At 41.7% G+C, this 11,341-nt stretch overlaps 1 protein-coding gene and 1 long non-coding RNA gene across 3 annotated transcripts in view; one reads left to right on the top strand and one right to left on the bottom strand.

Moving 5' to 3' along the window:
• LOC130577634 (uncharacterized) overlaps positions 1 to 5,740 on the bottom strand; it is a 12,517-nt gene extending 6,777 nt beyond the window's left edge. For both annotated transcript variants that reach the window (XR_008965790.1, XR_008965791.1), the window contains exons 1-3: positions 5,568 to 5,740; positions 5,141 to 5,274; positions 1,693 to 1,761 (exon numbers count right to left, since the gene is read on the bottom strand). This is a non-coding gene — a long non-coding RNA (uncharacterized LOC130577634). The remainder of the gene's footprint in view (positions 1 to 1,692; positions 1,762 to 5,140; positions 5,275 to 5,567) is intronic.
• BCL2 (BCL2 apoptosis regulator) overlaps positions 1 to 11,341 on the top strand; it is a 97,233-nt gene that overhangs the window by 76,180 nt on the left and 9,712 nt on the right. The gene's annotated exons all lie outside the window — the stretch shown is intronic.

The raw sequence follows: 11,341 nt of genomic DNA, 5'->3' as shown, positions 1-11,341 counted from the left end.
ATAAAGCTTCTTCCCTTTATGTTTCTGTCCTTGTATGGTGAGTTATTATTCCTTCCATTTGGATACAAAAATCTAAGTTTTGTTCTGTTTATTTTTTAGTTTCCATTGAATASTTTATGAAACGTTCACTTAAAGATTAAAGAACTTGCTCATTTTAAAAATCTGGTCTGAACTTCTTCTCTCAATCTTTTATTAGGCCTTGTATTTAACTTACAGCATTTTTTAAAATATTAAATAGTCCCATTATTTTTCCAGATAAAAAGACAAACTCTAATTTTTTCTTAAGTTAAAAGTACTATATTGCTCTTTTTCCCCCCAAATTTCTATACACATCTTACTTTAGGAATCCATGGATTTTGTCTCAATCAAAGCCTTTTTATTAGATGAACATGAAAAAAATAGAAGGAAGTCTTTGTAAACACAGAAGGGCACAAAAATCCCCCACTCAGCTGGTACATAATTATTACAAAATTGTCCATCTTTATCAAAATCATTATTAATCTAGCACAGGCTGAGTCTGTGCCTGTGCTGGGCACCACCTGCCTCAGATGAAGGCAAAGAAATGCCACAAGAGATGGATTTAGGATAATATCATCTCCCATCCTTCCCCCTGTCCTGCATAGCCCTTTTGAAGATCTCGCACTAATCCCAAAAATCAGAGATTGATTTAATCCTAAAAACAAAAGCCTTCCATTATACTTATTATTATAATAATAATAAGTATTATTACTGTTATTATTGTCCCCACCACTRTTATTATTACTACTATGCTATTATTTTGGACTGTCAATTGTTTTGTTTACTATAGAAATATTTAGTTATTCTTTGAAGCATGGTAAACCCATATCTCAGTATTCTGTAGCAATTATCCAATTTAAATACTTCATGTAATAAAATGGTCTAATTGAGGATGGCATGCACAAGTACACTCTCTTACCAGCTTTGAATTTTCTGTCCTTCCTTATGTTATTGAAATCCCTCTATTTCTTGCATGGTGAGAAGCAGTAGTGCTGAATCTCCATCTGCACGTTCTCTCTCCTTGTCACTCATTCATTCCTTGTTCAATTAAATGGTTACACACCCAAATGGCTTGTTCCAGTGCCCTCTCTATTGAAAAGTTTTCTGTGTTCTTATGGTCTTATTGCTCTACTCTGATCCCTGTCAAATAGAGTGCAGAGAATTCAAGCCTTGTTTTCAGAAAAGATTTCTTAAATCCCAACAACTTTAATTAAATTGTTATCAATGCAATGATTATTAATGCTTAATATTAAAATTTTAGGAATGGGATGAGGAATTTAACTGATTTCTTCTGTCCCCATCCAAACTGTAGCTTTGTAGTGTATTTCTCAACCCAAGACTTTCAATATTTGGCACCTGCCTGACTTCACACAACCAAGGCAGGAGGTCGCCACTGCAAAACTCAGTCTACTCAGGCGTATACTCATGTGTTTAGGAATCTAACTTGAAAGCTTATTTTTTGAAGATTGAGGGGAGTGGGATACATTACAGTGACAATGAGGAGGAACTCTCATGGGCTATACAGTACTGACAGTTGTTTGCCCAGCCAAAACCCAAATATTTTATTAAACCCAAATATTTTATTAAACCCAAATATTTTATTAACACTTAAGCAAGTAGATAAAAAGACAGTAACTCTTTATTTTGACTATGGAACTGGTTAAAATATCTTACCTTAAGGACCCTTGATCTGACACAGCTTCTGCTTCTTTACTTTCAAATGTTCTGAAGTCCCACAAATGGCTGTAACAAATTGAGAAAACTCAGAAGCTGAAAGGTCATCTGGGAGGGGAAAGGTGGCTCTCAGGCACRAGCTGGCCAAGGCTTTGCTCTAAGAAGCCAGTCTCCCAATGGCTGCAGAGTGGAGGGTCAGATCACCCTTCTGTGGAAGACAGGGCAACTCTTTGCAACTAAAGATGGCTTTTGCCACCGRTCAGAATGAGACTGGAGAGACAAATACCCCCCGTTGTTCCCAGAAACATGGTTGTGGCTCACGTTCAGTCAGCAAGGTTCTTAATTTCAGCCAAAACAGTGGATACCATGAGGCACTGGATGAGCTTTTCCGACCAATAAGTAGAGAAATTTCATTTGGCTAGACAGAAAACTCTGGGTCCAAGACAGGGCAAATGGCTTTGACTCAACTCTTCCCAGTCTCATATGCAAGTCTGATGAAGCAGCGAGGTCTGTGCCAGTTCTCAGTGTGGCCAGAACAGACTGTGCAAGGAGGTGTTTCAGTTTGTTAGATAGAGAGTACAGTAACTAAGTAAAGGAGAGCCTGGAAAATGGAGAGGACCAGAACAGAAGTAGATCCTGCAAATAAGCCAGAAGTTACAAGCGTCTGGGGAACATATTAGTCAGATATGTCTATTAAAGACATCTGTATATATGGCAGCGTCTTGTGAATTGAGAGAACAGRATGCCAATTGCGACCATCGGAGAGTCGTAATTTTGGTAAATGTATAAAAGGGAATTCAGGAAGACTGGGAAGGTATCAGAAAAAGGAGCAGAACAGCGTAACTATTTACACAAACGTAAYAAGCTTAAAAGCAAAGGGGCAATCAGAGTATTTTGCCATGGAGGATGATTTTAATAGCAATGSGTGGTAGGGAAATGTAGTGGAACAATGTAATTATCTACCTACAAACTGTTCAGGAAAGACAGACTAGGCCGTGGAGGCAGAGGAAGTACTGCTGTATAGAAGGATAACATTATTTAGCTGAACTTTAAGTGGGAAGGGCTATGCAACTGAATCTCTGAAGAMAAATAAATAAATGCTAAACTAGAAATTCGAAAGCATTTTTACWACTTTTGAAAAGTAAAGACATTAGCAGGTCTTTGTTGCTAATATCCAGCTTAAGAAAAGGAAACAGAATGAGCATTGTTGAACTCAAAAGAATTGTTAACAGAATTGTGGTAATAGGGACTTGGGCTACTCCCCTAAGCTTGGCCAAACAGATCAGGAGGCACACAAATTAGAAGAGCAATTTCCTTAACACTTGAYGCAAAACTATCTTGGAAAAGTGACAGACAGAAGGAAGAAACTAATCTGCACTCGAGTATTAATCACAAACTGATTGTAGCTACCTCACTAAGTACTCATGCTTAGGTGTACCAGAAACCTAATTAATRGCAGTTCAGGGATCAAACTTTCACCTCTTTGAGGTGATGCTCTTTTTGTTTTCTTTAACCTCCGTGACATAAGTATGGATTTTAACATGCAACAAATTCAACAAAGAGGAACTCCTCCTAAATCTACCCTTAAAAATTGGCCAGAGGTGAAGTAATAAACACAGCTTTATGAGCTGCTCCTCCTCCTGGGAGTGTGAAAGCCTTTAGAGAACTTCTTATATGGCTCAGCCACTACCAGCTCCTTGATAAATCACACAGGTGTGCTGCGCCTTCCACATAGGAGGTTTCTGTGTGCAGGTCTGCAGCTGTGCAGTGCCCAGGTATCCCGCTTTCTGGGCATGGTTTTGTGTTGGCTTCACAGCAAACCTRACACAACTGGTGTTTGTACTGAGCCTTGTTTTAAACCTTCCTACCCGAGCCCTGCTTGCTYCTAGAGGAACACCACCTTGGCGTGGGTTCATTCGACACTGACTGGGTCTTGGGCTATCGCCGAGTACTAGGCAGGGCTAGTCTTCACTGCAGGCTACCGCTGTGTCACAGCACAACCTTGAAGAGTCCCTTTGGCACCATGCCTGCAGTGACTTGGCAATTACATCCACCTAGGCTACGCTCAGCGTTGTGGCAGCCAGCTGCAGTTAAAACCTGCTGGGACCACGGCTCAAGCACGATTAGCTGGCACGATGACAACCAYGTATTTGTCTCCGCTAACTTCTGCTCCATAGACAGGAATAAGCAATATCCCATCAAGGAAAGGCRTAACTTGTGTATGGACAAATGCTTTGTGGAAACTCTGCAAGGCAGCGCTGAATGCCTGAAAGTGAATAGTGAAAAGAGAAGTAATGAAGGAAGTAAGGTTAAACAGCCAGAGGAAGAAGGAATCACACAAGAAATGGCTGAAGAAACACACACAGAGGGAAAGTGAGTACATGAACAAAGCAAATAAAAAACCCAGTGTATGAAAGGAGTGCAAGTTAAGAGGTACAACTTGGCAGTGAACATAGATGACAAAGTAAGACTAAAACCAACATACAGGTAGGCGTGAGAAGAGACTCACTGACCCTTGCATGGTTCCTATATATGTAGAAGGGCCATTTGGATGGGACAGAAAACATTAGGCAAAAGGATGCAAAGCAGCAGTGTATTTTTTTCCAATCAGAAGCCATCTATTACCTGTGCTGAAAATGTCTTTTTTCTTCAAGCATATTAAGAGTTTAATATATGATAGCATCACTGGTGACACTGAGAACACTGGCCGTTAATGAATCAATAGATTTGTTTCATCTTTAACTAATTTGAACCTTTAATCATCTTGCTTATACAAATTCTACTTCATTCAGGTCAAAGTATTAAATAGGCTCAAGAAGTAAATAAGGAAATAAATACCAGAAACCCCATGGGGAGCATTGAAATTAAAGCTTTCTAATAGTCAAATCAACTTAATGCTGTGATTACTGGCTCATTTCAGCTTCTTTCCCTCATCACCCTCCACCCAACTCTATGGCTAAAGCTGTGGGAGTAAATGGCCTAAAAAAGGAAAGTGCTTTGGTTTTCTTTTAGTTTCTTGGTGGTTGTGTTGCTCTAGATTGAGGTTGATGTTCTTTGTATTTTAACTGCTCTCATTATGAACATACAAGAACTTTTACAACACAGATATGTAAAATAGCCAAAAATATTGTCTGCAAATTTTGTCCAATGCTCCGTGCCTGCTTTGCACTCTACTGTGTGCTCATGTTGCTGATGCATCTGACTTTTTTATGGATATAAATTATGTGAGTGTAAACCCTTCTGTAGACAAAATCTTGCTGATATAACTGTCTCCCACCAACACAACGTATTTCAGTTAATGAGTCAGAATACACTTTGATATCAGTATAAATGGTTCCTCCTTGGGGGAGGAAGTCCTGAACTTTTCTCTTCCCTCATTTGTTCTTAAATCAATCAAACCCATATCTAATATTTCTCATCCAGAAATAGTACAGATTCTTTTCATCACCTTTTTGACTGGTGGTCCCCGTCCGTRTTCTTGCTTCGATTGTACAGTCGTCAGAAAAGGGTATATCTAAAATCTTCTTGAAAGCAGAAGTTCTGTTTCAAGTGATGGTAACCGCAGGATCAAACACCTCYAATCTTAAAAGAAAAAGAAACAAAACTGACTCAAAAGTTTGAAGCTAACAAATGGTTTGTAGCTGGCTAAGACACTTGTATTTAATATTGAAGAAGCAGAGACTTTCTGGTCTCCAGTGGAGCATCTCCTAAGCAGACAGACAGGCACACAACAAAATGAAGTCTTAATGCTGAGAACTTCTTGAGAACACTGCAATAACATTCTGGCAGGTTGGACTCCCTTGGCTTATGCACTCACTGCAATTTGAATGTCTCTTTCAGTTTAGCGTGATGCTTGGCAAATTTCCCAACCTTACATTATCTGGGAAAGGAAGACAGGAGAAGCTGGTACATTCAGCAAATCTTTGAAGAAGCTTCTTCGCAGTTTTCTTGTAGCAGAAGAGTTGGCTGCAAAAGAGTGTAGAAGTGTCAGGACTGCAGCTTAGCTAGCTTGAAAAGGGTTTATCTGACTTGCATCCAGGCACCAAGATGCTCAGATACCACAGCAATGTGTGTGGTATAAGAACCTAGATAGAAGATGATTAGATAGCAAATCAGACATAATTTTGCATGTGATTTCCTGGGTTTGTCTCAACTTATAGCAGCAACAGTTAATTATAGGAGGTTTGAAGGCAGCTCCTGGGTGGGGTAATGTCACTTATACATTGGATTCCAGCCATAAATTGCCAGCTGAGAGTTACCACTGTGGCAGAAAGCCCCTATTGATGCAAAGCCCGTTGAAACCATCCTTGTGCCTTCCCACTTAGGAGTAGAAGCAGCAGATGGCTGTGATGGAAGATCTAGGGGAAGAAGAAGCCTTCTGGCAGCAATGGCAGAACTCCAAGGAAGAGAACGTGGGGACACGCATGGGACATCACCCGAAGAGGGACGGATGTGGGAGGTGGTTGCACACACGAGTTACTTGTGGTCACCCTCTAGATGATTGTACCTACTCCCAGCTCTAGTGCCTCTCCTTCCACCACATATGAATTCCTCAGCCCTTGTAATCACTTCCTYTGGCTCTTGAGCAAGGGCAGCTCTTTAATTGCAGATTAATGCGTTAATGAAATTCTTGAGGCTACGTTGAAGTGACTGGGCAAGAGAGCAGCTGCTGGCACAGGAGTCACATTGCTCTACAGGGAAGGCAATTCCGTAAGCAGAGGCAGGATCCGTCATTTTTTTCCGGTAGTGCCTCAGGGCACATCTACACGGCAGAGCGCAGCTCTGCACAGAGATTCTGGGGCTGCCTCTGCACAGTGGCTGTGCTAGTTTCACAGCAGGAATATTTAGCCTGCCTGGAGTACAATTCTAATATACCCACGTGTTTGCATCCTGTCCCTGCTCCTGAGGTGGCTTGATGAGTGCAAGGTGAGCTCTCTCTTCCACTCTGTAGAGCTGCACTCTGCTGTGTGCTCCCACCTGCACTTAGAAGTATTGAAAAAATAAATTACAACATTTAGGAAGGACTTTTGATCCGCAGTTTCTGATCTGTGGGGTCTTACTAATTTTAGAAAGGCTTATTTCATAGGTAATGCTTTCTTATTTTTTCTTGGCTGACAGTCCTGATTTTGTTTTATGTTCCTTCCTGTGAGTATCTGAAATTTTGCATGAAATTTCTTTTCGCTTGGGAACACCAACACATGAAGTAATTACCAATCTTTCCTGCCTTAGTTAACAGYGTTCTCCTTCCTTGTTCTCTTAGTTCAAGGTCACAACGATAGATTCAAATCCTTATGAATTTTCATCTGACATGCTGTCCACAAAAATTGTTGATTAAAAGATCCAATTTCCATTGGCATTCTCCCTTTCAAAGGATGTCAACAGGAAATATAAATGTGCAGCCCTTTGTGAATGATCTGCAAGGACATGCAGGCTTTTGGGGAAGAAAAAAAAAAAAAAAAAAAAAAAGCAGCAGTTAGCTAAATCCTTTAGTTTCTGTTTTGAATGACTGGCCATAGGAATGCAGGCTAAGCTGTGTTTCAGCTGTTCCCAAGGATGTGTGCACGTAACTTGTTGATAGTGGTCGGTACATCRGGCTCCAGTGACAGCTACGTGACCACTCTGATGATCACTGTCCTGTAGCAGAACCAGCCCCTGCCTCCTCTCAAGAACACCAGGCATGAAAGAAAACAAAGAGGGATCTGTTTGTTCAGAGCACTGGCACTCGTACCTCCTGCTTTTTACTGAGAAAAGAGAGATCCTAGGTCATTTCAGCTCTCACTCTATTCTCCCAGCAACCATTAGGTTGTAAGGAACTGCATGACTTGCTCCAGCAATTGATGTGAATTTCTGATACCTGGGAGAGCTGAGACTTTTGCCATACAGGACCTGTAGGGGATCTGATTGAAAGGAGCAAAACTCWACACCCAGAACACCAGCTTACTTCATTGGGAACTACCCATTCCCAACAAAAGGAAAGGAAAGTCCACCACAGTCTTAAAGTTTTARCATCATATTTTTAAAATCTTACCAGTGTCTAAGGTATACGTGTCTCACAGTAAAAATYACTTGGAGTGTGCTCTGAATGCACAGACGCAGATCAGTGCCGAACATCTGGTTAAAATAAATTACAGTCTTATTTTGCAAATAAAAGTTCCTAGGGTCTACATGACAAAGTCTGGCCAGCACAACTATCTCATGGGGAAAAAATCACATCCCTAGCCTACAAAGATAACTATTTTGGCATGATTCCCTTCCCCACTATGTAGACTTATGTAGACTTAGAGCAGAGAGGAGTCCTTCTGCCAGTGTAACTCACATCGTTTGGGAGGTACTTCAACCATGCTGGCAGACTCCTGCAGCTGGTGCAAGCCATGTTTCCATCGAGGAATATGGGCAGCACAGTGATACCAGCAAAGCCCCTGAAATATTTAAATAATAGCAATTTTTCTCCTGCTACCAGTGTCTATCCATTTTAAAGCTTCCTGCTAAAAGGAATCACACTGAATTTGTGTCCTTCCTTGTCTCACCAAGACATTATTTCTTGCTACAGAAGAATGAATGTATATATATTGATAGGAGGTGTGTTGTTTTCCAGTTTCCCAGTGATACTTGCTTTTGAATGGGAGAAGATCCCAATTCTCCTGCAGAATGCCTGTTATATGTTTTGGTGTTGATTTTGGAGGTCGAGAGGCAGAGATGGTTTGCCTTTTATTAAGTCTTCATATTTTGGTTTTGCAGTGTGGCATTTAAATAAATCTAATGGTCATAGTTAATGAATTACAACTGTGTATGCAAATGAATTTGAGCTGTTTTGAATAAGTAAACTAAGTCATTTTGTCTGTTTGTGACTTGGTTTGTATTCTTACACTCTTACAGGTCTTTTTTTTTTTCATGTGGTCCCTGTTAGCTCTTATGTGATAACATTTGCCAAAGGACTTTCTGGATGAACCCAAAAATKGAATATTTACCAGACCACCTTAACCTACAAAGCCCCCATCCATAAGGCAAGGCAATGCATAAAGCCATCCGGGCTTAAATGTTCAGCTCTTTTGACCACAGTTTTCCCCTGTCCCACTTAGACAGGTCATTTTGCCCAAATTTCTACTTGCCTCAGTGTACACAGACCCTGCTCATTCCTTTCCCTGCTCCTTCACCCTTCATTTCTCTCCCAGGTTTCATGTTTTTGCACAAGTGATGAACAGGACAGAAAGAACAAAAACTGAGGGGGAGGCACAATTAAAAACAATCTCTTCTGAGCAGATGCAGACCTGGAACTTCCCCTCATTTTAATTTCCCATTATCACTTAGTTGTGAATGGATACAAACATGGAGTAAGACACCAAGAGGCCCCATTCTCACATGCACCACATTGGAAGGGAGAATTTGCAGCATTCCATCAGACTGCCGGGACCTGTCTGCCTCCCACAGTTCCTGGTGGGAGGGCTGATTTGGGAAATGGCAAGAGACAGCAATGACTAAAAAATGCTGCCTCTTCTCTGCCTCAAATAAGGCTTTTCCAGGTGAGCAGAAATGGTCTGAGCCGCTAATGAGGTGTAGGCTGCCAAAGAAAATACATGGGCAAATTTGTATTTTCCAGGTGGCTGGTGGTAGAAATGTAACTGTCCACTGAAGTTTACAGCATAGACTTTTTTTGCACTTACTCATTAAATTGCAGAGCTATCATGAGGTTACTTYAGTGTAATGTTGGCTGTGCTGTCTCACCAGCCCTGTAAATCAGTTGCTTGTCACAAGATTTAGAAAAAAAAACGAGTGCCTGCCTCAAGTCCCAYGAGGAATGGGTGGCACTTCGGCATGGCCTGTTGCTGCCGGAGCACCATGGAGCACCATGGAACACCCAGGCCACCACTCCAGCTCTGTGCTACTCTTGCTCAATGCTGAGCATGAGTTTGTCAAGCCAAAGGGGTTTGGATCAGAACTGAGTGTTGAAACAACAAACATGGGAGGGAGCATRTCCCTGAGGGATGTTAAAACAAGCAGCAGAAAAACGCGTGACTGGTCCCTCGTGGTGCAGTCGAAGGGACAACCTGCTCAGACCAGCTGGATTGCACTGTCTGGTTCACACGTGCACTCAGCCCCTTCTGGCCCAGGCCACCCTGAGCAGGTCCCTCCCCAGGCCGATGGCTTTGCCACCTTGCTGTCCTCTCTCTGCCTCCGCTCATACCTGTGCCTTGAGCCCGACACTGCTGGATGCGCTTGTTTAATGAAATCCTCTGTGRCCTTGAGGTCAAACACGGTGCCACAGCACTCTGAGCACTTCTACAAGCAGCTATTTTCGTTTCCCATTTCCCAGGCGGTTACACGATTTAACCCTTCTGCGGCATCCCAAGAGCAGCACGGGCATCTGGAGCAGGCAGGGAATGAAATGGGGGATGCGTTCACATTTCCCTGTGCTGTCAAGGCTGCACCCGCCATAGACAAATCTTCAAAGCTGCACTCTTAAGTTAGCTGGGCTATTTGCAATATAAGGGGAAAAGCCAGTTATAAGCAAGACAGAGAATTTAGGCAAGATGGAGTATTTAAGCAAGATTTGGAGAAAAACAGGCCTGCATTTTCATTCAAGCCCATTTTGTCTTTTTTTTTTAAAGTCATTCTGAAGATTTGACAGGGGTCTTTATGCATCTGGCCTCTTCTCAGAAGGTGCAGGTATAAGAACAATGCTACAGGGAGAGATGAATCTCCCCAGCAGCTCTGCGACACATTCTCTCCTTCAAAGTGATTCACAAATCCACAAATGGGTATCACTAAATTTACTCTTGTATGTAAACTCTCTAGAACAGGTTTGATAAATTGGAGAATATGGCCTAAAACTGAGTGGGTCTCAGTGCAACTGAGATTCATATGTAGGGACACATTTGTTTTCTAAGTAGAACAGTTTCTAGCACTTTATTTAAGCAAGGTATCTTTGGAAAATAAAATAAATAAACCAGCATATTATTTRAGAAGGGTTATCAGCCTACAAAAGATCTGAAGAGAAAATTTGTGAAGGATCAAATAGAGCAGTTTTGACTGTGTTGTTTGAACACAGTATTTTGTCCARAAGGCCTTCTCACGTTCTTTTTTTCATAATTGCTAATAGTGCTCCCTCAGAAGTGGCACCCATCGAACCCCACCAGCTAGCTGCTGCAGTGACATTACAGCTGTTATCCTGATGCCAGAAATACCTCATTTTATAGTGTGGCCCTTTCCAGGAATAAGGAATGAGGCAGCCTCCACGAGGTCTGGGCTTTTGCATATTGCAGAACCACGTCTAAATGAATTAAGTAGARACGCCAAGACTAAATTACTGAAACAGTTCTCATGCTGACTTGGTTTGACAAGAATGTGGCCCAGTCTGAACACAGGATGGGTTTCCATCCAAGCTGAATGATCAACACCTTACAGATCCTGTGTTTAAAGATGTGGCTCGACTATTCCTCAAAGCTTGGATTTACCCTTCATCTCGCAAGGGTGTGGAGGAAATCTGCCTGCCAGCAGGGTCACTCTTTCAGAAAGAGCATGGACAGGAGGACTGGTTGTGTCCATTACTATAACCATGCACATTTATATATTCTTAAGCATATTCATCACTTTTCATGAGCAAACCTAGCCAGCGTCATTCCTTGCTCCTTAGATGTCTCCATCTGAGTGA

The sequence above is a fragment of the Malurus melanocephalus genome, unplaced genomic scaffold (assembly GCF_030028575.1).
Source record: "Malurus melanocephalus ecotype Western Australia unplaced genomic scaffold, MMel_1.1 scaffold_187, whole genome shotgun sequence".
Taxonomy (NCBI): Eukaryota; Metazoa; Chordata; class Aves; order Passeriformes; family Maluridae; genus Malurus; species Malurus melanocephalus.
The sequence above is the reverse complement of the archived record's forward strand: the minus strand, read 5'-3'. Positions and strand labels throughout refer to the sequence as shown.